The sequence below is a fragment of the Apodemus sylvaticus genome, chromosome 10 (assembly GCF_947179515.1).
Source record: "Apodemus sylvaticus chromosome 10, mApoSyl1.1, whole genome shotgun sequence".
NCBI classification, from domain to species: domain Eukaryota; kingdom Metazoa; phylum Chordata; class Mammalia; order Rodentia; family Muridae; genus Apodemus; species Apodemus sylvaticus.
This window is the reverse complement of record NC_067481.1, coordinates 31,718,854-31,741,554: the sequence shown is the minus strand read 5'-3', so window position 1 is coordinate 31,741,554 and position 22,701 is coordinate 31,718,854. Positions and strand designations below refer to the sequence as shown.

Sequence of the window (22,701 nt, the reverse complement as noted above, 5' to 3'; positions counted from 1 at the left end):
TGAAGGTGTGTGTGTGAGTATGTGTCTATACATGCAAATATGTGGGAGGTCAGAGGATAACCCTCAGGTATAAGTCCTCAGCTTCCAACAGTTTGTCATTGTTGTTTGTACCTCTGTAGCCCCAAGTAGCTGGCCCATGAGCTTTTTGGGATTTTTCCTTCTCCAGTTCTCAGGTTAAGAATACATGAGGAACAAAGATGTGCCTGTACATTACCTACATCTGGTTTTACATTATTTCTATAGATTTTAATTCAGATTTTCACATTTGTGGCCAAGGGGTCCATCAACTGGATCAATTTTCCCAGACCACACAACTCTTACACTAATTGTAATATTTCCATATTTGTAATTAGAGGCTGAAGTTGGGAGCCTGATATTTCTGAATCATCATTCAATCTAGTTTCTGTAATTAATATTACTGCCTTTAGATATATCATTTTGCTAGGGGTTGAGATTAATGTGAATTACTTGTATTATCTAACCTCCTGCAGAAACAGAGAATACTATATTTGAAGACAAATTGGACAATCATTTTTACTTTTTTCATATAGCAGGAAAAACAGAGGACATAATTTTTTAATGTCACCTTATTAAAGTCAAACTTAAATCTACATTTCTTATTTTCTTGTCTCTGATATGCTTTCTTTCATACATTTAGCTTTCATTGTTTTTAAAATTATACCACTAATCTTTATTAGGGCATGTATGTAATTTGAACATTTAAAAATTCTTTACTCTTCACCCTCATGTAACATTCTTATGGACTGAATCTGAACTGTCCCTATTTTAAAGGTTTAGGCATTTACTTGGAGTTTTAAGAGATAGTAGAATTAGTAAAATTATATCATTGTGTGTGAAATGTTGAAGTTCACACTTGGTTCTGGTTCTGGACTCTTCTCAGTAATGTTGGGGTGTAAATAGAATATCCATCTTATTCAGGAGTCAACTCATGAGTGACCCCCCTGCTTTGCTACGACAAAATCCTGAAATCTCTCTGATACCAGGAGTCAAAATTACTCTTTCTTTTCTTTAGTTACATCTGTTTTAGCCAAACTAACACCAAAGCAACATATTTTTATTAAATGATTGCATGATTCACCTTTGAAAGCTCTCCAAGTCCCCAAAATAAATAATTCATGTGAAGGATCAAAATTAGTATTTGCATTTCATAGAATGAAAAGTAAAAGAAATTAATTTTCTGATTTTATAGTATCATTCAAAGTAAATATAATCATGTGCACTAAGTCTTTTGAAGATGGTCTTGTTATGAATAGGTCTTTATTATGCATATGTACCAATATCAAAAATAGAGCCTGACAAATACAGAGGCAGATACTCGCAACCAACAATTGGACTGAGTACTGGATCCCCAGTGGAGGAGTTAGAGAAAGGAATGAAGGAGCTGAAGAGGTTTTCAACCCATCGGAAGAACAAGAATATCAACAAAACAGATGCCCCCAGAGCTCCCAGGGACCAAACTGCCACCAAAGAGGACACATGGAGGGACCCATGGATCTAGCTGCATATGTAGCAGAGGATGGCCTTGTCAGGAATCAGTGGAAGGAGAGGCCTTTGGTCCTGCGAAGGCTGGATGCCCTAATGCTGGGCAATGCCAGGGAAGGGAGGCGGGAGATGGTGGGTGGGTGGGTAGGAGAGAACCTTCATGGAAGCAGGGGGAGGGAGGATGGTATAGGGGTTTCTGGAGGGGAAACCAGGAAACAGGATAACATTTGAAATGTAAATAAATAAAATATCCAATAAAAGTAGTAGCAATACAATAATGATGAAATCTATTTGTACAACATGATGGCACTGTAATAATTTCAGAACTAAAATTTAATAAGCAATTCTTATATGGAACTAAAACATTATGTGTGACTTGGTAAATATTTCAGTCTTCCAAAGACTTCTTTCTCTCATACTCTGGGTACATGCTATATGAAAACAGTTTATCTTTCATCTAAGGAACAAGAACAAATACCAAAATGACATTTATGCATTATGAAATCAAATGAAACATATTCCCGTTATTAGAAAGGTAATTATGATACTTACCTGGCAGGGGAGATACCATGATCACGAAGGTGGTTTTCCCAGGGCGAGGCTTATCCATGGCACTCCAGATGTGCTGACCCCTGTGATTTTCCCAAATGAGGGAAACTTGACTGCATAACTTGTGGTAGTGGGGTACTGCGTTCGCACTCTCCCCTGAAAAAAAAAGGTAATTATGTGAATTAAAGCAGAAATTAAAAAATGCTGTAAAGTCTTTTGTATGTGAAGGTCAATATGAGCTTATATTCTTTTTTGAACCAAGAAAATAGAAGTAGCTTTATGAGAAGACTAAGAAAAAGTAATTAACGCTTTGATTTATCTAAAAATAAATATTCATTATTTTAGTATTGTATGCATGTGGAAAATAGCTGTAAGCAAATTGCTTTGAAGTATGAAAAATAATATCATTTAAATTTTTAAATCCATTCATATTTATATTAAAATCTGTAAAAGAATACAATTAAACATTTTCTCCCCTGTTTCACTTGATAAAAATGTTAATAATATACTGCAGATGTAAGACATCTGAGTTGAAATGATATTGGTGTGGAAGAATAAGTCTCACAGGTATTAATATTTATGTTAAGGAAATTTCTCATTTTGTTCCTTGGGTAGTAGAAATGAACACCATTGAAGACCAGATCTTTAAATACTATCCCCACCTATATCACATGGTAAAGCCTGGTAAGAGGTCACTTGGCTTCTTCAATGATTTTAGTGCTAGTTCAAGAGTCTGGGATACCATTCAGGCAATATTTTATTTTTACATATTGATTCTGTAAACATATAGGTAAGATGACTTTATTTAGTTAATATATGGATTTTATTCCTTATATGCCTTGCATCTCTACACTGCTATGATGACTTTATCACTTTGATGTGTATCTAGAGCCTTTGTAAATCTGTGGTGTGCTTTCCCTATGTTAGCAGTGTTTACTTCCTATTTCTCTGAACTAGCCTACATCTTACCAGTTCTGAGATACTTTCCTATTTATCTAATCAACAAGTCTTGGAGTTCATCTTTATGAAGACTTTAGACTTGATGTTTTTGTTATTCTGTAATGGCAGATCAATTTAGCTTTAGAATCTATCTCTCTGATTTCCCAGCTATAATTTAAGATTAAAGGTGGGGAATTTTGATCTCACTCATGCCTGTTTTATTATATTTCTGTAAAACAGCAATACAAGAGATGTCTACTGACACGTCAATAAAACTTGACAGGGGAATGAATATCAGTGAATTTTAGCAAAAAATAATCAAAATAATCTTACTTTCAGCTATCAAGAATTAGTGCTGGATGGCATTTTGGGAGTAACAGGCTGAATTCTATACACCACAATTTTATAAGTCTCCTTATAACGTCAGTCTCCTTCCCAACATCACACATACCAATAGGCAGAAAATGTCATCATATTATCTTACACAAATATCCTTCACTGCTCATTTTCTTTCAAAATAAAATTTTTATTATTAATCTATCTGTGAGAGCTTTCATGAATCTCTGTGAAAATTTCCATCTTTCCAGATATGCAGGGATTATTTTGACAACATCTTGAGTCTTATTCCAAAATGTAAAATGACTACTTTGCAAAATGTGAAAGACTTGGCCTTTAATATATGCAATAAGGAAAACATTTCATAAACTGAGTTTGTGTTAAAGAGGGAAAAATTAAAGAAGAAAGAAAGAAAGAGAGAGAAAGAGAGAGGGAGGGAGGGAGGAGAGAGAGCAGGGGTGAGGGGGATAGGGAGATGAGAGTGAAGGAGGTGAGACAATGAGAAGGAGGGAGGGGAATAGTACAAAAGCAAGTGAAAAAATGAATGAATGAATGAAAAATGAAAAATGAAAAATGAAGGAAGAATGAGGGAGAGAGGTGAGAGGGGACGTCACACTAAAGTAAGCTTGTCAGTAAAGAGCAATAAGCTAACTTCAGGACATTTATTAGTTATTTAATCCTTGTCAGTTTTCCAGACATAACATTGAGGTGTAAAATTCTTATATGATTTTACGTATTCTAATATCATTTAACTGTTGTTTAGCTATATGAAGATTGGATTCATAATATGCATGTTATTTCAGTGAAGAATAATTAAAGATACCCGAAGAGTAATTTTAGTAGTATTTTCTCTTTATCTTAGCATCTATAATCCTATGACAGAGTGTATGATGAAAAGATGGAGAGAGTGTATTAATGTTAATGACAAACTGCAGTATTCCAAAATTTCTCTTGCCAAGATGACTGATAAATATCAATTTATGTGCTTTTAAATTTGTAATACCGGAAGACTGCACAGCTGTTTTAATTTATGATATTGATAGCTGATTAGAAAGATTAGACTGTAGTAGATATATCCATGTGTTTAGACTCCTAGGACTCCTTTTTTTCTCCCTCATTCAGAGGATAAAATTCTTACAGCTTTGTCCCTTCTTTTTCTCAATTAGAAGTTGTTCTATTTTATGATAAACTAGAGAAAAGAAGAGCCACCAAACAAATAAAGAAGCAAAGACCAAAAGAAACAGAGCCTCTTGAGCGTTTACCTTGGCCCAGTCACAGCAAGCCAGGAGGCTAGCCTATATGAAGAGTGAAATAAGTAAATTCCATGCTTAGCAAGAGTAACAGTCTGCAAGTTCAGAGAAGCAAAAAGCCCTTAGACGCTATCTGCAAACCAACAGCTATGGAGAAAAGCAGAAGCACAGACCAAACAACATAAACTCTTGCAATATGTCACTTCGTCAGTGGTGTTATCTAAGTTTATGTCCTCTCTGTCTTCTAAGCAGTTCCACGTGGGAGCCAACAGACTTTAGGTTCACTGTCTTTCCTATATGGTAAGACCTTCTTTCTTGTAAATCTCCTGCCCCGTGCCCTTCAGGGATTCCACATTTTAACAGGGTTCCACTGCTGCCTTTCTTCCAGATGACTGAGATGTTCCTTTTCTCTCGTTCATGGATTTTACATATTACTACACAGTCTTTTGTATAAACAAAAAATAATGATACCTCCCTTTTGCAAGGTCTTGAATATCTCAATATTGTATAAACTATGAAATCTAAATTTCTTAACATTTCACGTTAGGTACCCTCTAATTTGCTTCTTGTCTGCTATAACTCTTTGGTTCCAGATAATTTCTTACAAATATACAAGTTATTCATAGCTTCACAAATGTATCATATTATATGCCTATTTCTTTGTCTTTCTGTCTTTCTAGAAAACTTGCTTGATTTGTAGGGATCAGTCAAGGACTTTCCATTCTCTAGAGCTCTCACTAACATACATAGTCTGAAATGCTAAACATCAGAAATGAAATTGTTTCTATTCCAAAAAATTTTTTAATGATCATCCTTGTAACTAATATATACTTAAAGTTTTCCATGCTCGACAAATGCATTGTAAACAAACAAACCAAAAAGAAAAAAAAACTGTTTTAAATGAGTGATTTTATAACATTCTTCTTAGTGCATATAAAACTCACCATGTGTAAAATGGAGGCTATAATTTAGTACTAGGTTTTTCTATAGCTAATCTAGGAAGAAACCATGATTGCATAGCCCATATTAATGTGAACTAGAAATTTTATGGTAAGTCATAAAATAGTGATAGAGTTGGATGTTTTCTATCACTCTTTCAGAATATTCTAGTACTAAAAAAGCAAGACAAAAGCAGAGATGATCACTGGAAAAGTGTATTATATGTCATCAAGTTTACAGTTTAGTGCTTGTTGGGATTCCATCCACTAATGCAAAATTTGTAAAACCCATTATACCTATAAGCTGTTACTGAAATTAAAGATGAGATTTCTATTGCAATATAATATCCATCCCAAAAGCATGCATTCTAAAAGTGATTATTTAGCTAACTAGCAACAAAATATTAGATTATAAAAATGAGTTTAATAAAAGCAAAGTATTTTCCTATTCCAAAGGATATAAGCTTCAGCAAATCTTAAAGCACTATTGACAAAAATGAACATCTGAATTTACAAAGAGGTTCAAAAGGCCAAACAATAGGAATGCAAAAAGTGAGTAGTAGGATATTTTATCTAGACAATGAGGCAGCAATGTTTTTAATTAAGATGAATTTCTTAAAGTCTAAGCATGTTTTTGATACATAGAAATTTTATCCCTTTGAGGGACCTGGGAGTTTGAATATTTAATGATATACATATTCTAGTAAACATTCCACCATGATATTCCTGACTCTGCTTCTTAATGTGTGTATGTTTATATATAAAGGGTTATTATGAAGATTGCTATATATGCTATTATGTTATAGGAGTGAACTTTTATTTCCTTTGTAACAAGCATTTGCTAAGACTGTGCTTGGTATTTCTGCTTAAACTATTTTTAGAGCACTTATGAAAACTACCTAAAATTATTAGTACTGTTCCATGTTTACAAATAAATATATACACCACAAATGTTAAAATAAAAGCCCTTGGGGACTGGAGAGGTCCTTCAGTATTTAAGAATATTGGCTGATTTTCCAGAAGTCGTGAGTTCAATTCCTAATCCCTGCATAGTATCTCACAGCTATCTGTAATAGAATCTGATTTCCACTTCTGGTGTGCATGAAAATAGAACACACATACACATGAAATAAATAATGTTAAAATAAAAGCCCTTGATTAAAGTCCCATCTTAATAAGACACAGATATGGGTTAGAATTAAAGTCATTTACTTCTGATTCTGCAGGTTGGAGCTCCATAGAGTTCTATTGATGATTTAGACTTTCTGCTATAATTTCTGCAGAGCAGTGACCAAGAACTTGATGTTCAAAATGTGACAAAAGAAAGATATTTATTTTCTATTTTTATTTTATGTTTTTGAATTTAAAGGTAAGTACATCATTTCCATCTCTTTCCTTTTTCACTCTCCAACCTCTTTAAGTTCAACCTCCAAAAACATGGCCTAGTTCGTATAATTATTAAACGATTCCAGCAAATCCTGGAGAAGAGGGTTTGGGAAAATTCTAAGAGTCAGAGGAACAGAAAATCTGCTGTAAGATTGTGGCCTTTAGAAATGACCATTAAGCTTCATTTCAACAAGATGAAGGCCTAAAGAAGACCAGAGTATGTATAGGAATTAAAATATTAATATAAAAGGGGAAACCTCACGGTGCTACACTTCTGTAAAAAGAACTGCAAACATCTAAGAATGCTGAAAGTAGAAAAAAAATTCTTCCCTAAGGGGAACTGTCAACTGATTACCAAATACAAATTCATCATCCCTGAAATCATATACATACTAGGAATACTAAATATACCAAGCAAGTCATATTTATATGTATATTATTTACATATGAGCAATAGTAGCTGAAGACATTCTTTGAACATTATGAGTTAAAAGTGTTTGTGGAGAAAGTAGTCAATTATTAAATTTGAAATGTGATAATAATATGTTGGGCATCAGAAACATTAGTGGAACAAATACCATGGATTGAGGAATACTCAATTTGGGAATTTAGATTTATATCAACCAAGACAGGCAAACAGGTCTATCCCCAAATTGCTATTCTATCCTGTACACTAGCTGACTCTGTTTCTTCCTGTACACTGACTATTGTACCTTCCTGTATACTGACTAATTGCTATTGCTTCCTGTACATTTAATGACTGCTATTCTTTCCTGTACTCTGGCTGATAAGTTTCTTTGTATCACCCCCATCCCAGGATCTTCATACAAGGGAGCAGAAACTGTTTATAGGTAAAGTTTATGCCTTTTAAGTGACCCAGTAAATTCCCATGGTAAAAACCAATTGGCATGATAGACTCATGGAAGAGGAGAAGTAAAGCACTCCTGTACTTGAGGAGAGGAAACATAAAAACACAATAGTTCCCTATGAACATCTTTGTCAAATTTCATATAATCTTAGTCAGTGACTGAACTAGTTTTATTTTATTTTTATTGAATATTTTATTTACATTTCAAATGTTATGCACCTTTCATGGTTTCCCCTCTGAAAAATTCCCTATCCCATATCCTCTCCCCCTGCTTCTATGAGGGTGCACCCCACCCACCCACTCGCTCCTCCACGCCCTGGAATTCCCCTACACTAGGGCATTGAGCTCTCACAGGACCAAGGGCCTCTCCTCCTACTGATTCCTGACAAGGCTATTCTCTAATACATATGTGGCTAGGGTCATGGTTCGCTCCATGTGACCTCTTTGGTTGATGGTTTAGTCCCTGGGAGCTCTGGGGTGTCTGTTATAGATGTTTTACTAAATATAGATAAAATGGATGATTTTCTAGACAGATAACAGGTACCAAAGTTAAATCAAGAGCAGGTAAACTGTCTAAACAGGTCCATATCCCCTAAGGAAATAGAAGTCATTAAAATCCTCCCAACCAAAAATCCCCAGGGCTAGTTGGATTTAGTACAAAATTTTACCAGACGTTTGAAGAAGTAATACCAATTCTCCTCAAGCTGTTCCATAAAATAGAAACAGAAGGAACACTACCTAATTAATCCTATGAAGACACAATTACTCTGATACCTAAACCACACAAGGACCCAACAAAAAAAGAGAACTTCAGACTAATTTCACTTATGAATATAAGTGCAAAAATACTCAATGAAGTTCTTGCAAACTGAATCCAAGAACATATCAAAATCATCATTCACGACAATCAAGTAGGTTTCATCCCAGTGATGCATGTTTGGTGCAATATACTAAAATACATTAACATAATACTCTATATAAACAAACTCAAAGAAAAAATTCACATGACCATCTCCTTAGATGCTGAAAAATTATTTGACAAAAACCAACACTCCTTCATGTTAAAAGTATTGGAGAGATCAGGAATTCAAGGCCCATACCTAAACATAATAAAAGCAATATACAGCAAACCAACAGCCAATATCAAATTAAATGGAGACATACTTGAAGCAATCTCATTAAAATCAGGGACAAAACAAGGATGCCGACTCTCCCCATATTTATTCAATATAGTACTTGAAGTTCTAGCTAAAGCAATAAGACAAAAAAGAAGTCAAGGTACCACTATTTGTAGATGATATGATAGTATATATTAGCAATCTACAAACTTCTATCAAAGAACTTCTCCAGCTGAAAAACAACCTCAGCAAAGTGACTGGATTTATTTAACTCAAATAAATTACAAATAATATAAAATATCTTGGTGTGACTCTAACCAAACAAGTGAAAGATCTGTATAACAAGAACTTTAAGTCTCTCAAGAAAGAAATCAAAGAAGACCTCAGAAAATGGAGAGATCTCCCATGGTGACAGATTGGTAGAATTTACTTTTTAAAAAATGATGCAATTATGAGTCTTTTCTCTTCTCTTTGAAATGTATATAAATCTTTTGTAAATTAGATAAGCCTTTATGAATAACTCTTTCTCAAGCACTCAGCATCTGTTCCTTTGTAGTGTAAAGATCAAGGAAGATCATACCTGTAGTTCCTGTAGAAGAACACAGCCTAACTTCAGTGCATGCCTCAATCTAAGTTTCCAAATTCTTTTCCTCACAGAAATGTAAAATTTTAATTTCTCCTCCAAATAAAGTTAAATAGTAATCAGAGGTGATAACTTAAAAGACCAGGTGATTCTACAATAGCTCTAGGATTTGTGAATATGATGCTGTTCATATCTGTTCATATAGTCCCATTTCTTTTTTATCATATATATATGATATATTCATATCATACACACACACACACACACACACACACACACACACACACATATATATATATATGAAATGGGTACCTGCCCATCTATTGTGAATGTGTTTTAAATCTTACCTGCTGCAATGAGGATTGCAGTTACATTTAACTCTTAGCCAATAATTAAATTACTTGTCTTTCACAGCCTTGTTTTGGGATTATGGAAGGTCATTTTTTAATTACATTTTTCAATCTAATTTGGTAAGTTATTTTTAAATGTAGAACTTTTTGGAAAAAAAATGGTAAGGCACACGAGCAGCCAGGCCATTATACTCTCTCTCTCTCTCTCTCTCTGGTCAGTCTATCTGACCCTCCCTCTTTACCTGTGAATTTATCCTGTCTCTGAATATATCTACCTCCACTCAATATCAGTGCTGAGTATCTTATGCCAGAGAGTTTTGCTACATTAACAAGAGCTTAAAAACACATTTCTTCTGCTAATAGATTCAAACATTGTTCCTTGGGCTTTCCATTACTGGACCAATTTTAAAAATACATATATAAGCAAAGGATTCTTTAACTTCAATGTTTAATTTAAGATGAATATTTCCATTTCCTCTTTTTGTCTATTAGAAAATTCATTTTGCTTATAGACTGTTAAGACAGGTATAAAAATAAATTCCAAATGTTTTATTTATAATCAACCATTGGATTTGATATTCAAGTTTTAAATTTCTTATCATATGTCCTTTTCAACAATGTATCTATTTTAAAAGTGAGTTCTGTGATCTTTATTCTCATTATTATTTTTGCATTGTTTGCTGAGCTTGAATGTTTCAATCCAGAATTCTCTCCTTTAACCATTTAATCAATACCATGACATTTTCACAAAATTCTTTCAATTCTTATATATTGTTTTTTACTGTCTTAGATGATCATTCTTATCTAGGGTACATATACTTGAGATGATTCAAAGGAAGTGGTTTTCTTCACAATGAAGTATCCTGTGATACCTAACTGAAGAAGGTCTGTTGGATGCTTATTCTATGTCAAGTGCCATTGATTACACTTAGGAAACAGTTTGAAAGAAAATAAAGTTTCCTAAGAAAAGAGTTAGGGCAATTATAGCAAAGTTTAAAGTTTACTATTTCTGCATTGAAATGCTATGACAAATGAACAGCCAGAAGGGTGAAACAAGACAGCTTTCATGAGAACAACAAAGAACGTTAATTCTTTTTTAAGTGCTTTATTTTATTCTCCATTAATTTGATTATTTATTCACTTTACAGGATAATCACAACCTCTTCCCTCCTCTCCTCTCAATTCCACCCTTATATACCCTCCCTCTCCATTCTCCCATTCCTTTGACACTGTTAATGATACTCTGAAATGCTCACAGACAGTAGCCTTCAATCTACTCATCATGTTTCAGAGACAGATAATCTGCAGAAATCCTTGCCAACTCTAATTCTCAAGCAAGGTTTTCAGTGCTGAAATCATTGCATGTTTTCTCACAGGATGTGTTCATGTAAGAAGAAGGTCACAGTAAACTCTCATGTTTTATCTTGTATACACTCAGCCTTTCAAAGAAACAAGGAATTGAGTTTGCCTTAGAGAGAGGCTATTCTATAACCTGGCAAGACCCAGAATCCCAATCACTTCCACGATGTTCAGCCTTTAGCCCTTCTTAAAACATTTCAAGCTGTGCAATGCTACTGCTTGCTTCAATAGCATTTCAGGTGGTTCATATAAATAAATTACTAGTGGTAGCTCAGAGTTTGTACTGATTTTTCCATTGCCTACTCTCTGAAGGAAATAAGAGAAACATATGTTCCTAAGCCCATTGTTCAATATATTCACATAGTGAAGTTAAAATGTTTGGTTAGGAAATCAATATTGCTATAGTAAGCATCACATATAGCAAACTAGAAGAATTGTAGGAAGCTGTGGACTTACTTAAAATCAATGTGTATTCAAACTGGGGAGTAACAAAATAGATAAAACTACAACTTTAAATGGTAACCCAGGGAGAGTTAAGCAGCATCTTAGCTTTTGCCACTGCAGGGAGAATCGATGAGCAACACAAACAAATAATAAAAAGTAATACAATATTTGGGTTAGCATTAAGATTCATCTGCAGTAAATTTGAAGAGAATGCCTGGTATGCTGTATTGGCAACTGTATTAAGAATCCTCTATGCAGTGAATACAGTATCAAGCACTGACAATAAATGAGAACATAGATTTAGAACTGCATCTGGCAAGAAGAGCAGGATTTAAATGTAATGTGGAAATATATTTTTCATTACAGTGGCTTCTCTCAAAATATTGTAAATAAGGCACAGGGGATTATCCTTGAAAATTTAAACTTTAACACAGCAAATGATGGTTTATAGTATAAATATTCTAAGTTTCTTGAGTTTGGTCCTGTAACCTAATAACATATACATTGTTTTTATAGTGGAAATGTGTAGCTTAACAAAAAATGGCTGCCATTCAACAAAGGAAAGTACAGTGTGTATTAAAAACATTGCTATAGATTGATCTATCACTGCCTCATCCGTGCCCTGTCATATTTGAAAGCATCCGATCAGTTTTCTGGACATATAACTTTTTATATCTGTCATTGTCTTTTTATGAGAATTGAAGAGATATAAAGCAAGCTGTTACACATATCATCATTATTAGAAAAACAAGTCTTATTCAGAAGTGTGTGCAATAGTTTACTGTAAGTCTCTTTTTTTAAATGGGAAACAGGAGACCTGGCAATCATTAGTAAATGACATACAATTGATGGATATATGGTTCAGTGAATAAAACAGTACCTGTGCAAGCATGAGAAACATGGTTTGGGATGTCCAGATTCCATATAAGCCTGTAACTCCAACTTCACCAATGGCAAACATACATACAATATAATACACTTGAAATCAACACCATCTAACATTGCAATTCCATTAATGTAGTTATTTAGTTTATCCACAATATCTATTTAATTCTTTAATTGATTTGTACTGTGGAGAAGTTATTTTCTTTACTTTTTTTTATCTCCTTTTGCCCCTTCATTCTTCTTCCTAAGTTCCCTTTCCTAGATTATGTCCTTTGATGGGGGCTCAGTTCAGTAGTAGAACAATTCTACATCATTTTGTTTGTCCTGGATTTAACTCCTGGAAAAGAAAAGGAAGAAGAGGGAGAATAGGAATAGGATGAAGAGGAGGAAGAGAAAGGGGAGAAGAAAGAGAAAGAGGAAAATATGAGGAAGAGGAAGAGAAGGAGAAACAGGAACAGGAAGAAAAGTAAGATCAGAAGCAGAAGGAAGAGGAGGACTAGAAGGAGGAGGAGGAAGATAAAGAGCAAGAGGAGGGCAAGAGGGGGAAGGGGAGGAAGAAGAGGAGGAGATAAAGCACCAGAAAAAGTTGTGGCTATTTCAATAAGAAATAGCCTCCACAGTCTTAGATATTTGAATACCTGGTCGCTAATTGGTGGTGAAGTTTGAGGAAGATTTGGAGCTGTCATTCTGTTTGAGGAAGTTTGTCACAAGGGATAGACTGTGACAATTATATGTGCTGCCGAAGTGAGCAAGACAATTAAACAGACTCTTCCTCTCTAAGTTCTTCTCTCTCTTGCCTGCTTGAGATTGAAGAAATGAGAACTCAGCTGTTCTCTTCAGGGCTCCTCTCTCTACTGCCTCCTGACACAGTTCTTTGCCATGATGGAACCTTATCCCTCTGGAACTGTTGGATGAGATTAGTTGAAATCTTCAACAAAGGGGAGGGTAAACCTGAGGAGGCCACATATCCAGAGGTTAGCCAAGGCCCATGGTTGAGGGATGGGGCCACCCACTCATGGCCAAATTTTTAGAGGCAGATCCTCATGGCCAACCATTGGACTGAGCACAGAGATCCCAAGAGAGGAGTTAGAGAAAGGACTGAAGGAGCTGAAGGGATTTGCAGCCACATAGTAAGAACAACAATGTCAACATGCCAGAGCCCCCGGAGCTTCCAGGGACTAAACCACCAACTAAGGAGTACACATGGAGGGATGCATTAAAAATTTACAAACTTTTTTTTATTATTTTTAAATTTTGAGTTTGAGTCTAACATATAGAGAAGCATGGATATTGTCTGTGTGAATTACCTCATAATATGAGGAATTTAAAATAAAATTGTGACCTCTTAGATGTTTGCATATTATCATTATATGATAGTTCATAGTGTTTCATCATAGCAGTGGAAAAGTAACTAATTGAACAAACAAAATACTGTTCTATGTTCCTATATCAAACCATCTAAATTGAAGATACTTAAGCCACTAAAGGAGAGTACTGAATAAATAATAATAGAATGACCAATAGTGCAATTTGCAGAAGCCAGGTAATTTATACCTTTAATACAGTAAAATCACATTTATTTTGGAATTAAATAAACAGTCTAATTGCAGTCCCCTTCATAGAATTTTTTTAATGATAATATGCAAACATCTAAGAGGTCACAATTTTATTTTAAATTCCTTATATTATGAGGTAATTCACACAGACAATATCCATGCTTCTCTATATGTTAGACTCAAATTCAAAATTTAAAAATAATAAAAAAAAGTTTGTAAATTTTTAATATAGTCAGCCAGAGAGTATTGAGTCATTTCTTCCAATGAGGGTCAGAAACTACAATCCTGATAAGCATGCTTTGTCCCTTAGAGAAAGTATTATCAACAAGGCAGTGACAATGGGCTTCTGTAAAATAGTTTATAGCTACGGAGTAGAATATGGCATTTTGACATATGGATACAAGGCATAATGATCAGATAAAGGTAATTGGAAAATCCACCTGGAGCAACAGGGATGCAATTACAGGTCACATGTTAAATGAGACAAACTGAGCTCAAGATAAATACTGTGTATTCTTCCCTAAATAGAGGTGTTAATATGTTCATGTTAGAAGAATGGAATAAAATAAACATAACCTGAAACTGGGGATGGTGTGCAAAGGGGTAATGAAGTGAGTTTAGCAGGGCCAGGGCTGGAACACAGTCAACGGAATAACTTACACTGTTCTAGTACTGGATACTTTCACTTGTTGTTTTATTTTTATTTATTTATTTTTGGTTGGATTTTTGTCAACTTCATTGTGGAGGTTTGAATGTGCTTGCTGCTTTTAGCAGGTGTGGCCTTGTTGGAGTAGGTGTGGCCTTATTAGAGAAAGTATATTAGTGCAGGGATGGGCTTTGAGGTCCTATGCCTAAGTCCTGCCCAGCATAGAATAGAGACTGTCCTCCTGGCTGCTTAGGTTAAAGATGTAGAACTCTAGGCTTTTCCAGCACTATGTCTGCCTGCATGCTGCCATGGTTCATGACATGGTAATAATGAACTGGACCTCTGAAACTGTAAGCCAGCCACAATTAAATGTGTTTTTTTTTAATAAGATTTGTCTTGTTCTTGTTGTTTTTTCATAGCAATAAAACCAAAATTAAGATATTTGTACAAACTAGAATCATCTAAAATGGAAATTTGTGAACATGTCCCTGTAGATAGTCCTATAGGCAAGTCTGGGGGCAGGGCTTATTAATAATTGACATGCAAGGGCACAGATCACAGTGGGTGGTACCACTACTGGGCAAGTGGTTCTAGGTTTGTAAGAAAGCAAACAGAAAATCACAGAGAAGAGTCCAGTAACTGTGCTCCTCAATGCATTGTCCTTCATTGTCTGCCTCCAAGTTACTGCTTCATGTTTCTGCCCTGAATCCTTCAGTAATGGACTATGATGTAGAAGGTATAAGCTAAATGAATCCTTTGGTCCTCAATTTTCTTTTGGTTATGATGTTTTAAAACCACTCCTGGGCATATACCTAGAGGATTCCCCAGCATGTAATAAGGATACATGCTCCACTATGTTCATAGCAGCCCTATTTATAATAGCCAGAAGCTGGAAAGAACCCAGGTATCCCTCAACAGAAGAATGGATGCAAAAATGTGGTATATATATGCACACTATGGAGTACTATTCAGCCATTAGAAACAATGAATTCATGAAATTCTTAGACAAATGGGTGGAGCTGGATAACATCATACTAAGTGAGGTAACCCAGTCTCAAAAGATCAATCATGGTATGAACTCACTAATAAGTGGATATTAGCCTAGAAAATTGGAATACCCAAAACATAATCCACACATCAAATGGGGTACAAGAAGAACAGAGGAGTGGCCCCTTGGTTCTGGAAAGACTCAGTGTAGCAGTATAGGGCAAAACCAGAACAGGGAAGTGGGAAGGGGTGGATGGGAGAACAGAGGGAGGGAAGGGGGCTTATGGGACTTTCGGGGAGTGGGGACCCAGAAAAGGGGAAATCATTTGAAATGTAAATAAAAAATATATCAAATAAAAAAAAGTAACCTTAAGACAGTTATGTATCACAGTATAAGAACTGTAGTTGGCTAGTAACTGTATATTTCACAATCATTAGCAGAGAAAAATTTTAGTGATCCTAACACAAAGTGATGATTGTCTGAAGTGGTAAACTTACACTCTATCTAGAGGAAAAAATGAAACAGTGGTGAATGAACTATGAGTCTTTGAACTAAATGCAGCTTATTGCCAGTTTTAGTCACGCATTGTCTAAAGAAGGGTGTTTATACTGTGTAATCATATTCAAAATATAATTCAATAATTCATTCAAATATTCAAAAGTAATATATCCTGTAGTGTACGCCAGCTACACAAGCTTGAAATATGATTAACTGTAAATATATTTATTGGTATATCACAATATTTTATATTCTGTGACTAATTTGGTGCTACAACTGCAGGTTTGAATGATGGCAAACAACCTTCTCGGGTTTACAAGTATTAAAATATTTATTATGTTTAATAAATATTTTTGGAAAAATTTTGATGCCCCATTGATTAATGCCATGTAGGGAAAATAATTATGGTAAGCAGTGTCGCTCTGGAATTCAGCTTCACTTACAGTTCCTGACCATAGCCTCTTACAAAGATCTTGAACATTCTGCTATATGGTCATGATAAGACAGAAACAGTAGTGGTAACAGACTCCTATTCATGTACCAAAACCAATTAATAAATATATTTTCTTTCTATGTCAGTTTTGTGTGAGTTTGCATTGAAGCTCCATTGTGCAGTGTGTATATTTATACACATGAATTACATAGGTATATTTTAATTTCTGTAATTTGGGAATTTATTATCTTTAGTAGGTAACAAATTTATCACTAAAATGTAAGTAGCATAGATGTGGTTTCAGAAAGCTTGCTTGCTTGTTTGATTTCTTTTCTTTTTTCTTTTTTTCTTTTTTTTTCTTCCTTCCCTCCTTCCTCCTTCTTGCCACCCTCTTTCTCCCCTCCCTGCCATCCTCTCTTTCTTCCTTTCTTCTTCCTTCCTTCCTTGTTTCCTTTCTTTGCCTATTGAGTACTGAATTCAAACACTCTCCCCTGTGCTATACACTTAGGTTTTGTTTTCATTTTTATTTTGAGGAAAATATTCACCGGTTTGTATGGAAAATTTTTAATTTGTTATCTGTGTTGGCTAGCTTTTATCAGCTTGATACTAACAGAGCTATCTGAGAGGAGGAAACTATTTCAATTGGCTAATTGTCTCCATTAGAGTGTCCTCTGAGTGTTTCAGCCCACACATGCTCTTGATTAAGGATTGAAGTGGGAGGGCCTAGTAGAGTAAATAGTACTCCGAAGTACTTGAGTCAAATCAGCCTTGGTTTTATTCACTGATGGACTATGTTTGCAACATATAAGACAAATAAACTCTTCTGGTAAATTTTGTATTTATTAGAGAAGAAGAAAGCTAGGAGAGGATACTTCCTGTTGTGGACTTCTTAGGAGATGGAATCCCAGATCCAAATGACCAAGTCCATTCCAAATACTCAGCATTTCTTTTTTTCTTAATCTTTAAGGAATACCAAGCTTGTAAAAGTAGCAAAAATATGCCAACACCAATATGTTTTATGCAATGATAATTTGCTTCTCTATGGCAACCCTTTTACTCTCTACACATTTCTCATATTATGTATATCTTAATTATAAGCAATATAATTTACTTAATAAGGATAGTAAAAAACAAAGATGTATAGTGGCTTATTCAACAAATAATTTAAATGATTAATATCCATATTCATAAAGTTTGGGATTAAGAAACAGAGTTTTGTAGAAGAAATATGTGCTTCTTCCTGAAATTTGAATACATCTTCAATTATCTAACCTTTGTGAGAGCAAATGAAATAGGAAGGCTCCATTTTATTTTGTATTTAATAATTTTATTATCTGACAATCTCCCATATGTATATACTAAACTTTGGTTATTTTAACATCCCTTTCCTCTGTCACCCTTCTATGTCCCATCCTAGAATTCTTCTTCCCACCAAGTCTCCTTATATTTTCATGCCTTATTTTTGACCCTTTGAGTTAAATTATGATTGTTTATATGACTATGTATGTGTTGGTTTGAGTGAGTGTTTACCACAATTTAGACAACTTATGAATAACTACCCCTTTGAAGAACATGACAACATTCATCCCAGCACATATTAACTGCCAATAGTTCCCCTGGGAGAAATAAAGAACATGTGCTTCTGTGTGCACATATACATGCAGGTCTCATAGAGTATGAAATAGAATGGAGAACAGCCTGGAGCTAGAATTACAGGCAATTGTTTGCTGCTTAATGTGGGTTCTACAAACCCAACATGAGTCCTCTGTATACGTAGTATGTCGTATTAACCACTGAGTAACTTCTTCAGCTCCATGGGTTGTTGAGAGTATCAATATTGTGAAGATCTTCACAACTGAAATGAATTAATTAGTTGTTAAAAAATCATATCCAGACAATTCTGTCACAGTCTAATTTGTTCACCTCTATTTCATGCATTTTTTTCTTTCTCCTCTTTTGTAAGATATAAGTTAGTGTTTGGAGAACATTACAAAAGAGGAGAAAGAAAAAATGCATATAATAGATATAAATTGCTTATTTATGTATGATAATTCAAAAGTATTTCTTTCTCATTTCTCTATCAACTTCTACTCAGTACAAACAAAGCCTCTCTGGTGTTGGCTGTTTGCCTCTCTAATTTGTGCATGTAAAATTGTTCAGAAGACAGTTTCACGATAGGTACATTTAGCAAAATAGTACGTTAATCTCCAATTTTTAGGACTTTTCAACCAATGAGATTTTGACAGGATTTATAATACGTGACATGGGTCTTTCTGGTGCAATAGACATCAAATCCAATCAACAAGCTGTTGACAAATCATATAATGTTCACATAAGCCATATATCACTATTTCCAGGAAAGTATTTGTGGTAGTTTGTGCGTTCTACAGTTATGCAGGGCCCTTCCTGATGATTAGCTTGTAGAGAGTTCTCCCACAATTGGTAGTGGGACTTTTGTATAATTAAACTGAGTCTTTTAGAATAGCATCATCCTTCCTTTCAGGGATGCTCTCATTGATACATTTTAAATTATGTTCTTAAGCAGCACATGTATTTGCTATCCCCCTCTCTTAAATTCAAATTCTACCTTCCTCCTTGAAGTCTGTTCTAGCTTCCTGGCATCACAGGTGCTCTAAATTGAAACAAATAAATTTAAGAATATGAAGTCAGAGCCACTATATTGTGAGAATGTTTTGCTTCTTTATCTTACTTGTATTACCACACTCAATTTAATTGTTTTCAGATGTATCAATTTTTCTGTTAACTAAATTATATCTATGTGCCACAAGTTCATTATCCATTCATCTGTGGTGACTGGATACATTTACTGGCCGCTGTAAACAGAACAGCAATGATGTTGAATGGATAAATATCTCTGTACTAGAATATAGGATCTTTGTGATATTACCAGGAATGGTATATCTGGGTCCTATTATAGATTTTAAGAAAAAGAAAAGGTGAACACTGTCTCCACTTTTATTTGGTATAATTCTTGAAGTCTTGGCTAGAACAATAAGGAAAAAAAAGGACACAAAAGGAACCCAAATAAGAAAAAGAAGCTAGCAAGTTACCAATATTTTCAAATGCTATGATTTTATTCATAAAATACCCCAAATTTGTCAAGCAAGGTTTCTTTGCTGATAGACACTTTCACCAAAGTGGGACTCAAAATTAGCACACACCATACATCAGTAATCTTTCTATATGCCAATGAGAAATATAATATGAAAAATTAGAAAAAAAAGATATTCAGAGTGCATATTTTAATGCTGTGGTATAAACCCAATAACAGTCATGAAAGACTTCTACTATGAAAACCTTAAAATAGTGAAGAAGAAACTTGAGGAAGAAGATAGAAGATAGAAAAATTTCCATATTCATGAGTTGGTAGAATTAACAGTATAGACAGTTATCCTACTGTCTGTAAAATTTTACCAATGTATATATTATAGCTATGTCAATCAAAATTGCAGCACTACTCCTTACAGAGCTTTAAAAAATTCTCAAATTCATATGGAAGTGTAACATAATCAGACAGCTCAAATTCTGTTTCCATAGGCATGGAGACAGACATATGAAGACAAAAATGTTGGAAAGCATACCCTATTTATTTTAAAATTACACCCCTTTTGCATCCTCATAGGTTTGTATCCTCATTACCTTCCAGTCTCCAAGCAAAAAATCGATGAACCATTTTTGAAACAATCTGAAGTTTACCAATGTCTAATTTTAGAAATGCTATAAATGAATGTATAATCAGTAAAGACACAATCATTTACATTTTGTAAAAGACTCACAGATCATTGTACAAAAAAAGACGGGTAATTTAAATTTTTGATCAAAACATTCCATTACACAGAGTGGCAACTCATACATTTCTATACACTTTGCAAATGATATGTAGTTTTTCTCAAAAAGCAGTGTAGTAAAGTATTGCCATAAGGATTATCAATTCCATCCTGTCAGTTTTGTAATTAGTTAAATATTTTATGGAACTAATGATTAAATTAATCATTCCAAGAAGTAATCTTTTCAGTCTTTTAAAAATCAAAGTAATTCTTTTTATAAATACAATTTATACACATTCTGAAAAGCAAATCAGATAAAAGTAGAAATGCTTTAGTTTTATTATTGTCTTCAATCAAAGGTAATACTTAAGTGTTATATAAAATTATAAAAATATGTGACACCACCACCTTAAGGTAATCCATTGTAATTACATTTCTCGTGTGAAGATATCATCCACAGTGTCAAACAAATCATCATTTATTTAATAGATTCCCTTTAATGTCAGTGACAGTATTGTGACAATATATGTATTAATTTTTTTCTGCACAACACTCACTACTGAGGTAGAAGGTAAGGTTACTGGACAATATTAACTCATAGCTATGTTGCTACATTGTTTCCAATCCAATTCCCCGGTAAAAGAAAACTCAACTCAATCAGTAACAATACACGCTATAAACCTAGATTGGGCAGATCTCCCACTACACTAATCTATTCCCTTCTATATTATCCCATATAGCTTGCGGTTTCTCCAGGCTATGAGCTTCTCTGTGGATCCCTCAAAACTCCTCTCTTTCCTGTTGATCCTGTGCAGCTCCTCCTCCTCCTCCAGATCCTTTTCTACTCCCTCAAATTCTTAGCTCCTCCCCTTCCTCCTGCCCAATCATTGACTCAAGCCTTTATTTGAAAAGGTAAGGTGGGGAGAAGATTCACGAGGCAACTCCTCATCTGCAGCCTGCTGAGGAGTGGAATTAGCATCAAAATACAAGCCCAGGGCTATCCACAACATAGCTAGAACCAATAAACATTTTCTACAAATAGCCAAATAAGAAGTATTTTATGTTTTATAATCCATATAATACTACTTGTAATTACTGAACTTCCCCTGTAAAGTTCAAGAGAAACTACAGATTACTTGCAAAAGATAAAAATAACTTATCTTATTCTATTTAAGTTCTATTATTGAAAAATGCCAAATAAAATCTGATGTCAGTTTCAAATAGCAGAAAGGTTAAAGCAACAACATGTGCTTTGGTAGAACCATAAGATCATTAAGCAAAATAACTAAAAAATGTATTCAGAATTAAAGTTAAGAGTAACTTAAAAGCCATATAAGACCTTTAATTTTTCCCATGCAACATACCTCCCTGCAAGATTTCATGGGAACAGTTCCATATATTCCTAGTGTGGAAAACTAACTTGAGTTTGAAAACCCAACAAAATTATTAGACATAATTTATGTTTGCAGAAAAATTGATACATCTGAGAACAATTACACTGAGTGAGGTGATACAAGTAAGACAGAGAAACAAGACATGTTGTCTCCCAAATGGTGGCTATGTCTTCACATTGTTTAATTTAGAGCACCTGGGATACCAGGAAGCTAGAACAAACTTCAAGGAGGAAGGTAGAATGAGAATTTAAGAGAGTGGGGGAACAAAACTGTGCACCTCTCTTTTGACCTGTCTAAGGGCTGAGTGAAAAATAATAGCATTAGGTACTTTGTTTCCTCTAGGTTAGAATTCTTGCTATAGCATCAATGGAGAATATACTTTCCAAACACCGTAAAGGAAATAAACAACCTCACAGCACTTTCAGTGGATAAATGAGTTGAGAAAACAATAGAGAAGTTACTTCTAGGGGTTAAATTGGAGGATGTGTTTATAAAATTGTACCACTGGAAAGCACAGTTATCAAGGGATGCAGTAGTAATGCATACACCTCAGCTAAGAGACCCTACATTCTACATGGTGCTACTGTTTTGTAGACAAAAAAGATTACAACTTGAAGACGATGTTCAAATCTACTAGGCACAAGCTGAGATTCTTTAATACCCATAAATTATATTTCCACAATATAAGCAAGACTAATAATCTGCAGAAATGATCTTAAGAACTTATAGCATTTCAGACATGGAGGTAAAAGGATCATGAGTAAAAGTATAGCCTGGGCTACATATTAAAGTTCTCTCTTAGAAAAGCCATTTATAAAAAGACATAAAGAAACTAAGATGTTCTGCTGCATTGCTTCATCCCTGATGTTCAGAATATCTGAGGATGAAGT

The 22,701-nt window shown here is 34.4% G+C and overlaps 1 non-coding gene across 1 annotated transcript; it reads left to right on the top strand.

Moving 5' to 3' along the window:
- Nucleotides 1-2,047: 2,047 nt before the first annotated feature.
- LOC127695662 (U1 spliceosomal RNA) lies at nt 2,048-2,211 on the top strand. The gene has a single exon (XR_007980036.1). It is a non-coding gene; the product is annotated as a U1 spliceosomal RNA (small nuclear RNA).
- Nucleotides 2,212-22,701: the final 20,490 nt, after the last annotated feature.